General features: G+C 38.2%; 1 protein-coding gene across 8 annotated transcripts in view; it reads left to right on the top strand.

Annotated features, from left to right (window-relative positions):
* Positions 1-19,916, top strand: part of NRIP1 (nuclear receptor interacting protein 1) — a 277,346-nt gene that overhangs the window by 205,756 nt on the left and 51,674 nt on the right. The window lies entirely within an intron of this gene.

Here is a 19,916-nt window from a genome sequence, read left to right as displayed (position 1 = left end):
CCTGATGAGCATAAAGAATACAATTTGGGCGTGTAATGGTTGACAAACAGTTGTTGTTTTGTTTCTGGTCTCTCTTAGGACTCATTTGCATTGCCTCCAGTGGCAACTTTTGTGAGCATTAGTAGGGAAGGTCTAGAAGCTGGAGGCAGTCACACCAAATCCCAGCCTGCAAAACTTCTCACATATCTGTTGTAATGATACAGATTGCAGATGCAAGGATAAATCTTTCTTTTTTTTAAATAAATCTATGTGTTGCTTGACTTCATTTGAATATAGTGTTGTATAGCATTTATGTACTTCAGTTTGAGTATCTTCAACATAATGGAATGTACCAAAGTGAAATAATCAGAAAATATTGGCACTTTTTAAATTGAGGAGATACGGGTTTATTCAGAATCAGTGTTTTGGAAATTAAGATGAGGGATCTGTTCCTTCCCCCCCCTGCCCTCCAAATGATGTTTTGTGTCTGACTCCTCAAAAATTAAAACCATATGTCTAGCATTGCTGTAGCCCTTCTTAGTTGTCTGAGTAATTGTATTTACAGGAAAGTTAATTATGTTACTTGCTGGTCTCAGAATCAGTAAGATAGACACTTCGGAGTTAAAGCATCATTAATTAATCAGCTATTTACAACTTGAGAACTGTTGTGATCAGCAGCAGATGGTCACTTATACAGCCTTAACAGAATTCAGTAGACAGTAGCTTTTGTGGCAACAGGCTTTTCAAATCTTTCATATCTTCAGAAATAGTTAAAGTGCTTCAAGGATTTATTTAAAGATTGTCACCTCTGTTTAGAAGCAGTTCTACTTAGTCAGAGTTGCAGAAGTGTAAGCTGTAAGTAAGGCTCTTTCATAAAGTACTCAACTTACCAGTGAGGTGGTTAAGCTAAAGATTTAAGAAAGCTTGTCTGTCAGTATATACATGGCTGTTAATCGTGATACAGTTTGCATTCTTCTTTTACATTTCTAACCAATATTATAAAACAGTTGCATGCTATGTATTGGGTTTTGGGGGGTCAGGGGGTCTTGGGGAACAGGTTGGTTTGTTGGTTATAAGTACTAATTGTAGAATACATGTGTTCATATACAAGTGTGAATTGCATAGCATTGTAAATAGTTTTAATGCGGAGTCAAGTAGAGTTATGTCTTGATCAGAGATTTGGTTTTGTCACTGGAATTAGACTTCTTAAGTTCTGGACCATTATGGTGGTCTTTCTCCAAAAGAGTGCTGCTTTACAAAGATAAATGTTGATCTTACTGATGCTGTGTAACCTTCATGAAGTAAGAGATACAAGAGGGGAAGACAGTGGTGCTAAGCTTGAGTTTACAGCAAAGGAAAATTATGTAGCAGTGATCTAAAATGTGTAACTTATGTCCTTGTTTAAGTTTATGCAAGTCTGTGAAACTTTAACTCACTTGGAGATACACTTACTGTTAGTTTTTAATTCTCATCTGTAAGTAGTAAGAACAAGGTGGTGATGCAGTGGGAACAAGGTTGTCAGAGTCAGCCTTCAATTGAGGAGGAATTGGTCGCTGTGTACCAATTAAGTCTTTTTTTTAATGATAGGTTTTGGAGAACAACAAATGAGTGCAGTGTGATCTTGGCTGATAGTATGCGCTTTTCGTGTTGGGTAGAACCGGAAAGCCTGAGGATATGAAATTGCAAACAGAAGTTTCACTACTTTTTTTTTTTTTTTTTCCTCCTCTGTAGAGGAAAAAGTAGACTGTGCAAGTAGAACAAACTTCATGCTTTTGCTGTGGAACTGATTAATTTGGGTATATTTTGTCTTTGGGGACTAGCACGTTGCTTCCATTTTGTCATCTTAGGAAACTGGTGAAGGGATTGGTAACATGCAGGGTAGAGAAACATCCCTCATTCTGTCCGTAGCTTGACATTTAATATTTTACAGCAAACTTAAGTTTAACATATTTGAACTTGTACTAGATAGGGTTAATAGGCTAGAACAAAAGGTCAAAGCATAAGGCATTAGGCTTAATTAAGGGAGAGCAGGAGTGGCAGGAGTATGTGACAGTTAAATGGGTTTCCCACAGACTAATGTCTGTTACAGTGCAACCATGCCTCAACTTAAGTGGGTTATTTTGTGCAAAGGGCAGCAGTGATTAGCAGTTTGACATGCCAGACGTTTCTGGCCAATCCCATCTGTTTTAGAGGTTAAAAAGCATACCTTTATGAGCTGATAGATTGATTTGTGTTCCTGTCTGGTAAAGATTAGAAGTCCAAGGCCGATGCTATAAATGCCAGTTATAGAATATTGTACTTTCTTAGTTGCTCTTTGTTTAAACTGCTAACTGTGTTGTAATGGGGCTAACAGCTATAAAAGTGACCGTGCAACACGAAGAACACAGCAGGGCTGCTGCGGCGGCAAGTGTTTTGAACCAGAAAGGTTTGGGAGGAACACTTCCTTCTTGATTCAGGTTTGTTTTGAATGTGAAGGCTGTCGGATTTGGTCCCTTGCCAGTGCTTCACTTGGAAGGGGGATCTAGCTGAGTGTGCTACTCCTTAGGGCTCACACTTTTTCATTCTAGCAGTTGTTGTTAATGTGCTTGTCCAGACGTTACCTGCCTCAGCATTAGCAGTTTTCCAGTTGCAGGCATGGTCAGCTAGAGGAGAACTTCAGCTTTTAAAAGATCTTGGTATTTATCTTAACTTCCTTATGCTGTCTCTATCTTTCCCACTCCATTGTTGAAGTGGGATGATACATGTGTATTCTGTTGTTTTCTCCTTTATAGCTGTTACTCTTTGGATAGTTCCGGTGACTGCATTATGAGGTTGCCTTCTAAGCCTAAAATAAAATAGATAGCACAGTAAGTCTTGACTGTATTTCTCATCATCTTTATGACTTTGTAAAATCAAAGTTACATTACTATTAATATAAGACTATTAATAAATCGTTGATGCAATAAAACTGTTTTTGATAATGTTCAAGGTTCATACATAGTTGAAGGTGATTATCCTATTTTAAAATCAAGTAGAGGTCAGACTGTATTGTAACATAACTGACTGTGGCCCAAATGATACGCAATAGCTTCAAGACCAGTGACAGGATTCCTCACTTTAAATAAATGCACACTTTTGAATTAAATTGTTAACTGTAAATGCAATTTGTGGTAACATACTGAATAACTTCCTTTGTATTCTGTGAAATGCACAGAGATGTGCTCACTTAAAAGTAATGCTTAAAGCTCTTTTTTTTTCTTTTAAAAAAAAAAGGCATTAAGTTTCCCTGTTCTCTCTCTCTGCTCTGTTCAAGCAGTAACACTTGTAGCTGAATATAACTGAGAAATAAAACTGCATTAAATTAATATTTGGCACCTTGCATTTAACATTCCTACATTAATTTTTATAGTCAATTTTCTGTCTAAAATTTCTTGGTTTTCTCCTTGCAAACAATGATTGGTTTTCCCTTCCTCCATTTAAAGTAAAATAAAAGTAAAAATTGAAGGTAGTAGCGACTTGATATTGATACTAAAAAGACTGGTCCACGTACATGAGGTATGCATCTGCTGTAACAGCTGTGGCCTATTCCTGAGATTTACTGATTTGTGATCTATGAGTAACTTGACTTCACCTTATCTTATTTTGTAAGAGCCACCTTAGCTTTTCCTGGGTTTTTTTTTTTTTTCTTGTTTGGTTTTTTTTTCCCCTCATGGAATTCTCTTCTTTTGGAAATACCCAGAAATATTTTCAGTGTCCTTTAGGATGAGCAAGACAACGTCATTATCTTGTGGTTTATTTAGTAACATGGAGCTGAAATGGGCATATGCAGCATCATGTTCTCTATGGAATAATATCTGTTTAAATGATTTGAATCTAATACATATTTACGTAAAAAAAACATCTTGCCCTTCTCTGTAGGGAGAGAAGGTGAACAAGCATAAATTTTATAATACTCGTTGCTTCTCTTGCACTAAATCATACTTAAATTGCAGAAGGTTGTTGGCTTGAGAGTTGTGTAAAAAGTGCTTGGCTAGTAAAGTGAGGGTGCAGGGAGATTTATCTAATGTAACACTAAGAAAATGTTGTCAGCTGCACTGCATTGATATGGGATTGCCTAAATCCAAAAGTTGTACTTTAGATTTTCATATATGCATATCTGAAATATTTTCATGGTTATAATACACAAAGTACAATCCTGAAATGATCCATTAGTGCAGTGTGTATGTATGCTGTATTTTTGGCTAATTTGATTGCTATTGATCATACCCAAGCCATTATCTAATATCTTGGGAGTGGGATGGACACTGTGTCTGCTTTTCTGCTGTTTCAAGGCAGAACATACTTTATGAAGTGTCTCACAACAGTCATTGTTAAAATCTTTATAATTGCTGTTTGAATGTAATTAGCATTTCCTGATCTAAGCATAGTATGAATAGAATAATAAATGTTTTCAAGTAGTATGCTAGAGATTGTACTTAGGACTTCATACAGGATATTTTTCCCCCATAAGGAAAGGGTCTAGTTTTGTTGATGAGAGTGGAAGTCTAGGTGGTGATTTTTATTGAGTTTGGGCTTCTCTGTGAGTCTGCACAGTTCATGAAGCTCAGTGATGTGGAGTCAGTATGATGGCTTCTTTTCTACCATTCCATCATTGGGTAAATCTCAGCAAAACAGTTTAACATTATTGAATATAACAGGACTATCAAATGTTCTGTTATTGTCAGTGAATCAGCTGTGGGTTTTTCTTTTTCTTTTTTAATATCTCTTTTGCATTGTGCCTTTCAGTTAAATATGGTAAAATATTTGTGTAAGGTATTCATACAGCTTGACTGGCCATGAGGTGTTAAAAGCAATTCTGAAGTGCCCATTATTTTCAACTTCAAATAGTTTTCAAAAAAGGAAAGGATACAGTCTTTGGTGTTTCAGACATTTGCTTTTTTCAGGTAATTGGTGAGAAGACAAGCACTTGGTTGGTATCCCTGACCCTTTACAAACTGAGTAAAAATGATGCTGCACCATATGCTTGTGTGAACTGTCTGACTATGGATTTCTCCTTATTTTAGATTTCCACACTCTTTGACCTTGTAGTTGATGACTTTGGTCTGGAATGATTTCAAAGTCATGTAAATGAGTGTAATTAAGGTATTGCTTATCATCTTGGAGAGTTCACAGAGATGCTTATTGGCTAGAAAGGTTTGTTTACTTAATATGTAAGGTTAATATAAGGTGAAATTTTACTGTCTAAAATGGCTTCATAATGTTACTATTTAGCAGCTGAACAAAATAGTGTTTGAAAAGGCAAATAATAGTTTTATTTGACCTCCATGTGTTTCCTGTAGCTTGCATTTATTGGGAAAATTTATCTTCATTGCATAGTCTTATTACAGCTTTCCTTTTTCCTTGTCCTACAAAGAGAACCTCTCAGAACTATTTCCAGGCTTTCTTGTAGGAAAGGGGCTACATTAAGGAAGGAAGTGCAAAAATACTTGACAATAATTGCTATAAGTAGTCTATCCACTTCTGTCTTTTGTTCCCCCTCCTTTTTTTTTGCAAGAATGGGATTCCTGCTTTGTTCTTTGCTGTTGCTTTTGTCCTTATTCCCACTGCTGCTGAAATAAGGTGAAAAAGTGGTGTAAAACATCAGGGAAGAGCAGTAAGCTACTGGTTTCTGCCTTAGTTTCTCAGGCAATAGGAAAAACAGGACCTAGGCCTATATTTTCTCATCTGTAGCCGTCAACTTTAAATATAGTTGTTTTGCCTATAATTGTGGAAAAAAAATTGCTTGCCTGGTTAATTCAATAAATAGTCTTATCGGACTATTTGTAGCTTCTGGAGATACCCTGTAACTACTAAGCAAGAGCGTCCTTCCCCTCTAATTTTTGTAAGAGCTGAAGGCTTCTATCCTGCTCTGTGCTTACTAAATGTGCAGGTAGGACAACAGTTCGGTTTTTCTTGAAGTCATAACAACAATCATAACTTGAAGTGAACTAAAGATGCTTTCAGAAGAGAGAAGCAAAATCTCTTGGGCAAGATGTGAAAAGGAGCTAAAGTTCAAAATCAGAATATAATGATTGAAAAGGGATGTGAAGAGGTGGGGTGGAGAAACACCACAGATAAACATAAAATCCTTTATCTTTGAAATTTGAAGGAACAGTACTATTGACTTCAGTAAGGCCAAAATTTCACCTGAATTCCAAGATCATAAATTAAACTCCCAGAACTCCTGGAATAATGGAGTAGTAATGAATGGTTGTGGGGTAGAAAGACAAACCACCTGTAAAATACGCTTTATTACTTCAGGCCATATTTATCTGGAAGGGAAGAATCCATGTCTTTGCCATTTGCTTTTGCTAACGTCCTAAGAGCAAATCTGTTCTGACCTGCCCAACAATGGCCAAGTAAAGAGTGCAAAAATTCTCGAAGAAATATTTCCCCTTGCTGATGGAGGTCAGGATGATTTCTCAAGAATCTGTCCTGGTCCTCTCAACTTACCGGTGTTTAATTCTCTGCTACCTGAAGTTTTATCCTGCTATAAAATAAATGCAAAAGGAGCACTTAATAAACTGTGCTGATAGCATTTTCTAACCTCTTTGCACTCCCTCACATAGGTTTAACTGCCAAGATGAAGAGATAACAGGGTTGTGCAGAATCACATTTACTGTTTATTGAACTCTGGCTTGTCTTTGGTTTGCGATGTCAAACACGGAAGTTTGATCCTGTTTTTTGGATATAGCTCTTCAATACTGCTGTCTTGAATGGTTGCTCACAAACTTCTTTTTAAAGTTTGTCATCTACTTTATCTCCTCAAGGCTGTCTTGGCACGCATATGACCAAACTGGCTTTTTATCTGAAATGCATAAAAGGCCAGTTCCCCAAACTTTATCTTCTGGACCTCAAGTATTATCATTAGTCATTTTCTACTGTGAATTCTATTAATGGAAAAAGAGTCTGTTCAGTGTGCCCTTCAGGCTCTCCATTTCTGCATTATCTTGCTCTGGTTTTGTTTTCCAAGTATTCTAATGTGAAGTAGAGGAGACGAACAGTATTTGGATGCTACTTTTGGGGTAATCCTGAGTATTTTGGGTTACAGTGATGCATGGTTCCTCTAGCTCTCATGTCCTCAGAGCTTTGCCTAGGCAAATACCAGCTATATTTTGTCTCTGCAAAACTGAACTTAAGCATTGAAGGAGGTCTTAAAATATCCTCTTTGTGCTGATGATCGTGCTATTTCTGTGTTTCCTACCTTATGACTTGGTTGTTACTTTTTTGAGGAAAATTGCGCATGCTTCACAAGATACCAGGAGTACGGAAACAATCAAATTTCTTCTGTTACAGCCTTCTGGGGACATAGTAGACCGTTGCTGTTCTGCTGCTGAAGTAGATTTAGAGACTCAGATGTCAGTTACTCTTTTGGAAAATGGATTGTTTGAATTTAACATATAAGGATGCCCCTCTTCTTTTCCTGTCATCCTTAAAGGTCACTGTACAGGAGGGAAAGTTGAGTCATGGGCTATAAACAATTGTAGATCTGATCTAATCCTTGTTAACTTATTGCTTGATGCTGTGGCAAGTGGACTTTGTCAAATTTGTGTGTCAGTGCTACTGACCCTCATGACCTCCTCCATCCATCTGCAGAAGGTCCCATCCTTGTAGTGGGATGGCATGATGGTGTTGTCTCCTCACCTGCTGCCCTTCCTTGCTGAGCAAAAAGAGTTGCTTGGAAATGCAGATGTGCCATGTGTATCATACAGTTTATTTCTGTGAAAAAAATTAGTTGGATGTTTTTGTTAAACTTGCTCATGTCATGTGCAGATCATCTGCAGAATTTGGCAAACTCTGACATGATGCGCTGTATTGTAGAAATAGCAGTAGTTGGTTAAATAATTCAGAAAAGTGATGTAATGTACTGAAATATTCCTCAATATTGCAGTTATTGTGCCTTAGTATCAACACCATAGGTAGGTGAAAGACTACTGAAAGGGCATGTGATAAAGGGTGTATTAGAGCTGGTGATTCTAGAAACATCAAATGCTCCTGAGACTGGAACAACTGTAGTGCTGTCCTGGGGATAAAGCACATAGAGTGGGGTGGCTTTTTGTGTGTTGTGGGCTTGTTTGTTTTGGTGTGGTTTTTTTGTTGGGTTTTTCAGGTTTTTGTTTGTTTGGTTGGGTTTGGGTTTTTTTTCGTTTGTTTTGTGTTTTGGTTGCTTTTTAATCCTAATTTGGATTCTGTATTTGAGACCTCTGTCAAATGGCCTCATGCATTCCTGCTTGGAAGAACTAGGGCAGAGGGCCACCTTATGACATAGCTGAAATTGTAGTGACGAAATTTTAGGGGGAGGGGAAACTGTAGTGTTAGAAGTCTTGGGGGATGTGATTATTTTGTATGCTTTCATGATTTGAAGAGTACAAATAATGCAATGCTCTTCATCTGTAATAAATAAAAATGAGATGACATGCTTACCTTTCAGCCTGCATAAACAACCTTACTAATTAAGGGCAAATATTCTTATGATTTTCTGTTTTGATTTAATCACTTAGACAATATAAAAAATGTATAAATAAACAAACATAATTCATAAACTCATATTTCTGAATGATGAGTCCCCATACATTCACTAATGGTGTGTTCCAGCACTGTATTCCTGTATTCATTATTTACAAATGAGGCACTTAAGATATGTAGAAATAACTGGCAATTACTAAAATGAGATCACAGGAGGAGAAAAAGGTGTAGTATCTTCCATATGCTTGTATTAATTCTCTTTGGTTATTTTGTGTGTGCTGTTTAGTCTTTGCAGATTGCTCATGTGTGATGCGTGCATAAAACATTCTCTTCTAGAAATGCGTAAGTGGTTTACATGCGAGTTGTTCAGTGACAATGGTGCATTCTGGAGGCTTGTCTCCCATTGGATTTAGCCAGTACTGAATACTTTGATGCTCTGTGGTCTGTGGGCATAGCTTCCTTTCAGTTTACAAGTGCTGTTTGCCACTCCTTGTGACAACGTGCATAAGTAATGTAAGCCTGATCTAATGACAGCTATGGTTTTGGAATTACTTGAGGACCTTGGTTTAAGATGAACATTTTTATTTAAATAGATTTGTCTTGAAGAATCTGAATATACTGGAAAGCATTTTTTTTTTAATAAAAAAAAAAAAAATCAGTCCTTCTGTGCTTAGTGATAATGCCCACGCCCTTTCCCCTCTGTGTGTGCAATAGATTTGGTAATTTGTTTCAATATGTCCCATGGCAATCATTAGCAGGCATTGTCTGTGGGCATAGTGGAGGAGCAAACTGATGAAAAGCAAAGCTCTGAATTGAAGTTTGACCTGTCTTAAACATATGTGGAGAACAAGGTATCTGAGCTGTCCTACTCCAAAGGCAAACCCAGTATTTATTTTTTCTGAATGAAAAGGAGAGTGAGGATGGATAAGCTGGAGAATGAATGAGTTTGGTCTAGGAAGTGTGTGTACTTCAGAGATGTAGAAAAAAAAAAATAGCATCCTTAGTTTCTGGGAAAGCCTCCTGATGTGATACCTGTGGGAATGCAGTAGAGATTCCAAGGTTTACTAGTCCTAAATACTTGGAATATTATCGCTTGTGTCACTGGAAATACCGCTTGTTGGAGAATTGAGAGTATCACCATAATTTGGCACCTTAACTTCTATGTAACTTGGCTTTTTTTTCCTGTCTTTCTGGGCGAGAGGGGAAGGTCGTCATGAAACAAATCTGTTAGTTAACAGTGTGTGGATGATGGGAATTTTGAATAATCCCTTTGGGCTAGGTTGAGTATCCTTTAATTTTACAACTGGTTTAACAATTTAGAGGGAAGAGCAGTTGTACAGGGAAGAGCAGTTGTGGAGGGAAGAGCTATAGCAGAGGCGAAGGTGCTGTGTGAAATACACTTTAGCAATAGGAACTCTACACAAGGCTTCTGGAGCACTTGGAAACTACCTCAAGAAGAAGAAGCGCTGACAGGAGCATGGTGTGGCTTATGAACCCTGTCAGTGCCCTTCAGACCATGGGCTTTGCTCTGATTCCTGAGACTAGACTGCTAGAGACCTGTGGGAAAACATGTTGCTCTGTGTATCTGAGAATGCTGCCGGGAGAAAGTTGTTTAACTCTGGTATAGTGTAAAAGGTAAACACTTAGCACATAGAACAAGCTAGAACACCTATCATCATCACACAGGATTTGCAGAGTCTGCTCTGCACACATACATCACACCCCCCCTTTTTTGTTGTTGTTGTTCATATGGTCATTGCATTGCCAACTTTAAAGCATGTTTTACGAGATAAAATAAGTTTTTAAATATATGTGGTATTGGACTGCTCTGAGCCTGGCAGCCGGTCTAGGGCATGAACCATCACAAGTGGAAAAACTGGCAAAATGTGACATGTAACCAAAATTATGTAGTAGGAAAATGAACAGATCCATGCTGTACTTCCCAGCTCTGGGGAGGGGCTTTAACATCTGTCAGTGGCTGCTTGAGTTCTACTCTGCAGATATAGCTCATTGGTTAGCTGATGTGAAATAGCTAGCTAAATTCCTTAACCGCTTTCAATCACCATTAGAGTTCTACATTTTTTTCCAGCTGTTTGCAAGTAGAATGGAAAGACCTGGCTTAGTCTAACACAGCTTACGTCTTCCTTAGGTAGTTCACACTGTCACCAGTGGTTGTCCGAAGTCTTTCTTTCCTTTCAAAAGATGTGTGTTGTATACAGGCTTTTAGCTACAAGACCCTTCTAAATAAAAATATATAAACAGACTTACTTCAGTTAAAATTGTTACGTTTGTGAGCAGTATCAGGCATAGCTAAACCTATAGAAGTTAAATTATATTTAGTCAAGAGAAAAATGCCAGAAGGTTTAGTTACATATTTATAGTGTAAAGTCTGTGGTGGGTTTATTCTGTAGAGATACTGTTAAGCCTAAGCTTGGGCTGGCTCCCTTGAATGAAGAGAGTTATGCTTATTTCTATGCTTTTACGGAAAAGTTTGGGAATAGTACTGTTTTCCTCTTTTAAGCCTTTCAGCATTTAATTAGATGGCTTTGTGTCACCTGCTGTGACAGAAAGTGCATATAATAGCATGCATGCTGTAGGAAGTTACAGATCTTAGCCTGTAAGTGCTATGCCCTGTTCTTGTGTACAAGGGTGACTCTTTGCCCATCTTCGTTTTTCTGCCCTTAGTGGAAAAGGGTGGCATGTAAACCTGTGTCAGGCTGACTTCCATGTCCTTGCTGTCTCCAGCAGTGGGACAGGCTCAACAGGGATATCTGGGCAGAGAGAGGGCAAAAAGTATCCAGACTTGAGTTTAAAAATTAATCTAGGGAAGGACATTCTAAAAATAGGCTAGAGCATGTGAACATAGACCTGTGAGAAAAAGAACATAAAATTTTTTGGTCCTAAAAGAGGCTTTTTAAAGGGATAGCTGTATGCATCTCTTTCAACATGCCAAATTACACATTCATGATGCTTAAAAATATTAATTCCATGGGAATTGGAAATATTAATTCCTAAGAGGGAGATGTGTCTTGGTTTGCTTTGGCTACTTCCTGTGCTTGTAAGTTTTGACACTAAGTGTGGAAGAAGATCAAAGTGGAACACACCCAAGTGTAGGGGAAATAGCCCTACTGCCTTCAGAAAATGAGCTCTTTTATTAGAGGTAAATGCTGAGTTTATAACCAAACAGTTAACACTTCTTTCTTTCTTTCTTAAAAAAAAAAAATAAATAAATCTGCTAACTAACGTTTATTTTAGTTGTTCCTTTTAATAGCTATATAGCAGTAAATACATCTTTTCCAAGGAGGACACTGTGCCCTGTTTCTAGAGGAAATTGTGAAAATTAGTGGAACTGTAGGGTCTCCTGTGAGTTGATGGCTTGGTTATTGTTGTTTCTTTTTGCTGGAAGGAGTAGATCATATCCAAGAAAAAAAGTGATCATTCCCCCCCCCCCCCCCATCTAATTCATATGCTACTGATTGTTTTTGTAATACAGGAACACAGAAAATGTAGCTAGAAATAGCACTTCACTATGTTTTGGAGTATAAAACCACAGGAACGCACTATAACAGGGTAAGAATGGGACTGCTAAAATTTTACAGCTATGGGACTAAAATGTGGGGACTTAAGTTTGACAGAGTATCTAGAAGGGAGATCTGTGGCAAGAGTATACCCCATCTCAGAGCCCTACAGGCTTATGCCAGCATTCCTGGGTGGATATTTAGTATAGCACTGACATAACACTTGGTTGTAATGCATGGAGGCATTATTTAACAGTACAGCAAAATAAAAGAAAGGATGATTGAATAAAACTAGAAAGAATGGCACCATCTTCCTAGCAGTGCCTTGCATTAGACTAGCCTATGGATTAGTTTGGGACAAACTTAAGTCCAGGTAAGATAACAGGTAACCCTTTCACTGGACAGAGTCTTCTTTCGGGAAGAAATAGAATAAATATTCTTATTTTGTGGGTTTATTGTTGTTTTTTTTTCTCTCTTACTAGATTAGATTAAATTAAAGATCAGAAGGCAACAAGAACCTGACCTGTGTTTTAGTCTGCGGAATGGAAGTACTTCTCTTGCTTGACCGTATACAGGCAAATGTTCTGCTACGTGTATATACAGCTGATACAGTTGGCATTCAAAGTTGTTATCAGTGGCAGCCATATAAAGTCTGCTAATCAGTTTAATTTTAAAACCAGTGTCCAATCATGTGATATTTTGCTTGCACAGAAGGGAGATGTTTCATATGTGAGGGAAGGCTTGGGCATATTCACTTAATTAGATAGGGAAATACAAAAGAACAACAAGAGTAAATCCTTACCTATAACGACCAAGTACACAGATTAATATTGCAGATTGGTTTCACTGAGTAGGGAAGTCCTATCCCTGGCCCATCAGTCCTTGCACAATACTGGTACAGGCAGAGACAGTGGTATTACTCTGTTGGGAGCAATTTAAGGAGACACAATTATTTGTCCTATTAAAAATACAAATGTGTGTGCCATCTTCATTACCTGAGCCAGTTTACTGCAGGGTCAGGGAAGAGATTGCTGTTACTGATCAAAGTGGTGGTGGAGGAGGAGGAGAATACCTAAGGGAAGATTTGCACAAGGGCACAAGTAGAAGGAAAGCTGGGGACTGGAAGTGGCAATCTTTCTTTAATTTTCTTTAACGCTGACTCCCCAGTAGGCTCACTGGAGCCTATAGGCCCATGATTAAGAACAGCAACAAAAGATGGATAAACAAAACACCAGTTACATATTTTAGGTAATTCTCTGAACAAGAGGAGTGTTTCCTTCCAGTAGACTGGAAGCTTTCTGTTCCACCCTGCTTTATTTTAGCAGCTCTCCAAAGTAAAGAAAAAACATAATCAGGTATTTAAGTAGAGGATGGTTTTGAGTCAGTCTTATGAGATACTCTTATTACAGTTTTGTCAAAGGAAATTTTATTAAATCAGTAGCCTGACTCATATGTATTGCATTCTTTCATCATAAAACGCAGCTGTGTAGTATGGCTAATAAGTGACTAGCCTAATGCTGTATGAAAAGGTGCATATTACCACAGTAATTTACGAATGCATTGGATGATCTAATTTGTACACACAAAAGTCAACAACAAACAAAAAAGACAAAGAAACAAAGTTGAATTTATGAAGACCACTCATTTCCTCTAAGTTTTATAAGAAGAGGTAAAGAGGATGGGCCTTAAATTATTTACACCTTAAATTATTTACAGGTTTGCCTAAAACGATCTTATGAAAGTCCTGTGTCAACTGACAGGCCTTTCTGTCATCTGAAAATATTCTGTAGAAGAAATAGTAGGCACACATGAAAATGTTAGTATAATTTGGATAAGGAGGCATCAATCACAAGATGCAGATCTAATTTTGTAAGTTCAGGTTCCAAAGACTTGTCTGACCCAGAAATACAAAAACTTTCTTAGCTAATAGCCAAACTGAATTATTAGTAAGTAGAGAAAAGAAAATGTTTTTTAGTTTGCCATTTTATAGGTTTTGTGTTTTAGGGGAAAAAAAAAAAAAGAAAAAAGCAAACAAAAAAAAAAATTAAGAGTGTATCAGTTTATTTAATAGCTTAGAAAACATGCTGTTTTAACTAAAGTAATGTTTTTAGGGAGGTATGCAAAAGCAAGCAGTGTCTTTTTCAGGTAATAAAAGTATTTTATATAGGAATTAATTCTGTACTTCTTACATTTGTCTAGAATTGCTGGCAGCATATTCATAGCAAGGTGTTTTGGAAGACTATAGCTTCCCTGCTGCTAAAAGCCAAGCATTTTGTTTAACTCCCTAACATATTAACAACTCACTGTAACATCTCTGGATCAAAAGGAGATAAATGTCCCTTAAATGCTTTCCCATTTTTTGTGTGCATGTGGTATAGAAGCATTGCTTACTGCAGTAGGACAGAGATGAAGGTAGGGGTCTCTGGGATTAGATTGTGCTAAACTAATAAATCTGTGAGCCGAAAAAGGCACTTCCAAAGAGGTGTATTGCAGAGGGAAATGTGGAGTTGTATGTGTTGTGGTTTCAAGTAGTGCATAGCATATTCAGTGTGAATGCACTGAATTAAAAAAAACCTTTTCCACCTTTCTAGCCATTTTAAGGGGTCCTGGATAGTATTAATATTTTGGTTCTCTGCTTAATGCAGAAAAGCAATTCCAATCTGTGCAAAAGCAGAGTGAAGCCTTGGTCTGTTCCCCTATGGATGACTCGGATGTAGCTGGCTGCCACATGTAACAAGATTGAGTAAAGGGCACTTTTCCTTTAATGCAGAAGTTGGACTTGCTGGTTGGTATTCTTTATTCCTGCCATCAATCTTCAATCTCTGCAGCTGTTGTCTGCATTAGGAATTTGTGTATGTAATACCTGTTCGATATATAATGTTTCCAGAGCATTGCTCTGAAGACTGTAGGAGACCTGTCACAAGGTACCGATGTCCTTGTATGAATGAAAGAACAGAAAAGGCTGTTTTCAAAATCAAAAAAGTCTTTTGAAAATTATTAATAGGTTATAATATTTTGTTGATGGCAAATATGGTATAAAACCAGAATATCTTGGGTTGGCAGGGGCTCAAGGCTCATCAAGTCCACCTCCCTGTTCCTCACAGGACTACCTGAAACTAAAATGTATGACCAAGAGCATTGTCCCCATGCTCTTTGAACCCTGACAGGCTTGGTGCTGTGGCAACTTCCCTGGGGAGACTGTTCCAGTGACCACCTATGCTCTCAGTGAAGAACCTTTTCCTAATGTCCACAATGAGTAAGGGGAAGATCTGCTATATTTTGACACCTGTAATCTTAAATGTTTCACTAAAATAATGCAAATATTGTTGGACTTGCTGTAAACTTCTGGTTTTCCAGCTGTGTTCTGGTCTACATGTAGTTAGGGGGTTGTATGCTAAGTATTAGCTCAGCGTCTGTTGCTTAAGCTATTGTGTTACAGCACTGTAAAGAAGTTTTTGTAACAATACAGATGGACACTTAACCCATATTGGGTTTGCAGGGAACTTCAAAAGCTACAGTCAGATTCTAATATAGTTATCTATAACAAAATTATTTCTTTCTGGCACTTGGACAAATAAAAAGCATTAAGATTCAGCAGTGCTTAAATGCAAAGAAAAATATTGATTACAGTTTGGAAACCTGCTATGAGTTATGGAGTACAACAATATATATTTTCATCTTTTACTGTTTAAAAATTAATCTTTCCTTTTATGTCTTGTATAAAAGGCTGTGTTGGCCTTGAAAAGCTGTGTGGGTAAGCAAGATGAGTGACTGGTTGGTTTGGTTTTTTTCAGCTGTAGCTTTGGAGATACGTTCATTGCAAGGGGTTGTGGCATTGCCCCTTCTTTACATGAGCTCATTATTTACCTTAACATTTTCTTCATCTGTTTTAAGTAATATTTTGGAAATAGTTGGAAGGATAGGTAGAAAGAGATACCTTCAACAGGAGCAGTGGTTCCAGAGTCTGATCTAAAAAAACCCAAAAAAGGAAAAAGGCAATCCTTTTGTTTGGGAGGAGTTGCGTTGTTTTGGGCTTTATTTGCTTGGTGTTTGTTTGTTTGTTTATTTTGAAGGGTTTTGGGTTGGTTTTTTTGGTTTGGTTTTTTTTTTTGGGGGGGGGGGAAGGGTTGTTTGTTGCGCCTTTTTTTTTTTTGTTTTTTTTGGGCAGGGTTTTTTTTTTCTGGAGGGGGAGAGGTGTTTTGTGCTTTTTGTATTTGTATATTTGAGTTTTTGTTTGGTGTTAACTCTATTTTCAGGCAGCACTCTCATGCATGCTGTTCTGAAGCACTGCTTGACTTTGCTGGATAACTGGGAGTCACCTGCTCTTGTGCTTTTGTCATTGAAAAGATGTCTTCCTTTTCCAGGTCATCTTTCTTTTCCAGTTGAACATTGCACATGCTTTGTCTTCAGAATATGTAGAAATAAAAGTAGCAGCAGAGGTAAAGCACTAAAGGCAGGAGGTACTACTTTACTGTAACTGGAGTGTTTCATCTGTCCTCTTATATAAAAGTGTTTTGTAACTTGCTGGCTTTGAGATATGTACAGCCAGCAGTCTTCCAGCCTTCTGCGTAAAGACACAGGAAAGGGTACTTGGGGGGGGTTCCATGTCATGGAAGCAGCCTGACTTTGCAACCTTTGTGTGAGGCTGCAGGCTAGCCTGTTCTAGAGGCCGCACTTGATCAGTACTACCAAGCTTCGCCCTGAGAAGTAGGCAGCTGCCTGTGCAGAGAGGGCATGGGTGGTAGGAACACACTCGGGCAGTTCTTCAGCAGCTGCGTTGGCTTCCTTTTGGCTTCTGGGTACAAGTCAAGGTTTTGGCCTTGATTTGCTTTTAAGCTTAACATGACTTGAGCTCCAGCTGAGAGGCTGCCTGCTTTTGTGATCCAACATAGCAATTAATGTCAACCAGGATACTTGACCTAGATCATCCTCATTTTTAATGTCAAGTAGCCATTGGCAGGAAGTTCTTTGAGAAGGACTTTTCACTGAGGAATGCACTCCCAACCTGGTCTGCTAGGGTCTGCTTGTGGGGTTGGCTCAGTGCCAGGCCTATCTTATTTCTTTGCCTATGGAGATGAGGAATTGTGCGGTGCTTTTCCTGTTATCCTTTGCCACTGAAGAAAAGCAGGTTAATGTGGGTTTATAATCACTGCGCAAAGATTTTTTTTCCACTTGAGCCATGTGGGAAGACAAATGAAATATGCATTAAAGAAAAAAATAGCATACATGCCTTTCTACATAAAAGGGCTTTTTTTTTCCTGAGAGAATTTAATTGAACGTTTTGCATGAAATGAAAGCAAAAGACGTTTCCTCACACAGACCAGTTTGAAAGTATGGCAAGTTAAATTTAGATAAGTGCTGGTTTCTTTCAGCTTTGTGGAAGACTCTACAGTTGCTGCCAGGCACAGAAAGCTTGCTTCCTGCTGGGAAACGAGATTTGTGAAACCATTAAAACCGTTGCCAGTTCCTTTAAGCTTAAAGTACCCTCCCCAAGCCTCACAGCTGAAAAGACTGTAATAAGGCCTGCTTTACCCCATGAGAAGGTGTTTCATGCTTTTTTTTTCCTAACCTTGCAATTTTGGACAAGGTTGGTCAGTTGAGTGAAGAAAAATGTTCAGGGGCAAAGTAATTTTGGGAAGGAAGGGTTTTGTCTGGAGTGCTTCATGATGACTTTGTACCAAAGCTGGAGTAAACTGTTGGGACACAAATCCTAGGCTTGGAAAAGCTCTGTTATCTTATAACTGCTTGGAGATGTGTGAACATTTATTGACAAATGCCCAGCAGCCAACCAAGATGGCTATGGTTATGGAAGGATATGAGGGAGCAAGAGGTAGAGAAATTTGAACTTAAGCCCTAAACTTCAGTTCAGGGAGCTGGGACCAATTTCTAGCAGTACAGCTGCATTGTGCCTCTTTTTTGTTCAAGTGAGACTGCCTGGTCCTGCAGGCTGAAAGAGTTTAGCTTGCATGTCTGCTTTGGACAGGATAGAAGAAATTTAACCACCTCCCTTTCTTGAGCAAGTGTTAACTATTTTCCAGTCAGAGAACTTCGGGAGTATGGTTTAAGACAATTCAAGAGATTAGAAATGAGGAAAAAGTTGTTTCTAGAAAAGGTTAGGAAACAAAAAATACTGTGTCTTGTTTCAAAATTAATTGAAGATTCACTGGTTTCAGCATATTTTGGATTTTTTTTGTCTTTTTTATATGTAGAACAAAAGGAAAAAGACGAAATTGAAAACTTAAAGGAAATAAACTAGAAGGAAATATATAGGTCACACCTAAAGGGAAAGATCTTTAGCTAAGTCTTTTTGAAGACTGGTAATGAACAGAGGAAGTTGCTGTGCTAATGAGAAGCATTTACTACCCAGAGTGAGGCAATTCTTGTGACATCTGAGGGGAAAGTACTGAAAGAGTAAGTGCAAGCCTGCTGGATGTGTTGAAATAAACACGCTGATTGGTGTCATGTAACTAAAAGCAGTTATGTGAAGGACTGGTGTTCCCCATTAGCAGGCATCCACCTTATTGAGTGGGAAACTCCAAGAACTTACACTATCGGTGTTTTGTTACTGTCTTAAAAGGAAAAGGTTAAGGTGGTGTTAGGGATTTCTTGCATCATTAGCATGGGATTTCTTGTCTGTGTTATAGATGTCTGCTGCACTGGAATTGGGGGAAGACCCTATACGTGGTGAGCAAAGAGAAACAGGAACCCTGCAGAGCTATTTGTAGGCAGGGAACAGAAACAGGCACTTTCAGGGTGTGATTCATTTGACCTCCTTTAGGCATATGCTGTAGGATGAGTCCAGTAGAAGAGCCTGGTTCTTCCCATGGGCTGTAAAGGGAGACTAATAATGACCTGCTCAGATACAGACACCTACATTGTAAACATCTTTATTTGGTCAAGTGAATTCTGGCTTGGCATCCACATCTAAGAATGGAAAGACTAGGGTGCTCTGTTATTATGGCCTGTGGTTAAGCGTCAGATGCCCTCTATCCTAGTTGTGTAAAGACTCAATGCCTTTTCAAAATGGAAGTTGGCATTCAAGGGCATCCAGAGATCTTCCCAGGTAGGGCAAATAGTTCATGCTGAAGCATTGAAGGGCATCATCTTTATGCTGTCTCTTAGTGGCAGCAGAAGCAAACCCATGGGAATCCCTGCTCTTCTAGTGTCAGTGTAAATGGAGAACAGCGGTTGGTTGAGCTATGAGGATGAGTCCTGCAGCATCACTGGGAAGATGTAAGCACATGCATAGTTCACCCAGCTCTGGAGCAGCAAACATCTTCAAAGAGCTGGAAGTAGTAGCCCATTGAATTGTTCCCATCTAGCAGTGACTGATTTAACAGTTGAACATGTGCAGACAAGTGGTCAGGCAGTGAGCTTCACAGGGACACTATTACTGGAGAACAGAGTGTACATTCTGGTGATGGGCTTGGTGCTTACCTGTAAATCACCTAGCATGTGTTTGGTGCGCCATGAAAAGTAAATGGTATTTGTTGAAGCTGCTTCCTGGGTGAAATGGGACTGTTGTGCTGTATTGTTGAATAGGGCCACATAAAACACAAGAACGCATGTTTTGTCATTACTTAGTAATTTTAATCCTTTGTTTGGACTATAAGTAATATGCAGATGTTACCATTCTTTCACTTGTTTTAATCATAGCTATACAAATCTGCTTTTATTACTTCAGGGATTTGAGAATTTTGTTTATGCTGCAGAACTCCTAAATAAATAAATAAATAAATAAATAAATATATGCATCTTTTTTCAGATTCTATTTAATTTTTTTTCTCAACTCTTCCTGTGGTTTATTTGGAATACCAGCATATTATATGGTGGCTGCAGTGTTCTTTCTCTGTGTACATGTTACATTTGATATCTCTGGAACAGATTAAAAAATAAACAAAAACAAAACAAAAAACTAAACAAAAAAAAAACCCA

The sequence above is a fragment of the Lathamus discolor genome, chromosome 4 (assembly GCF_037157495.1).
Source record: "Lathamus discolor isolate bLatDis1 chromosome 4, bLatDis1.hap1, whole genome shotgun sequence".
Classification (NCBI taxonomy): Eukaryota; Metazoa; Chordata; class Aves; order Psittaciformes; family Psittacidae; genus Lathamus; species Lathamus discolor.
This window is presented reverse-complemented; position numbering and strand designations above follow the sequence as displayed.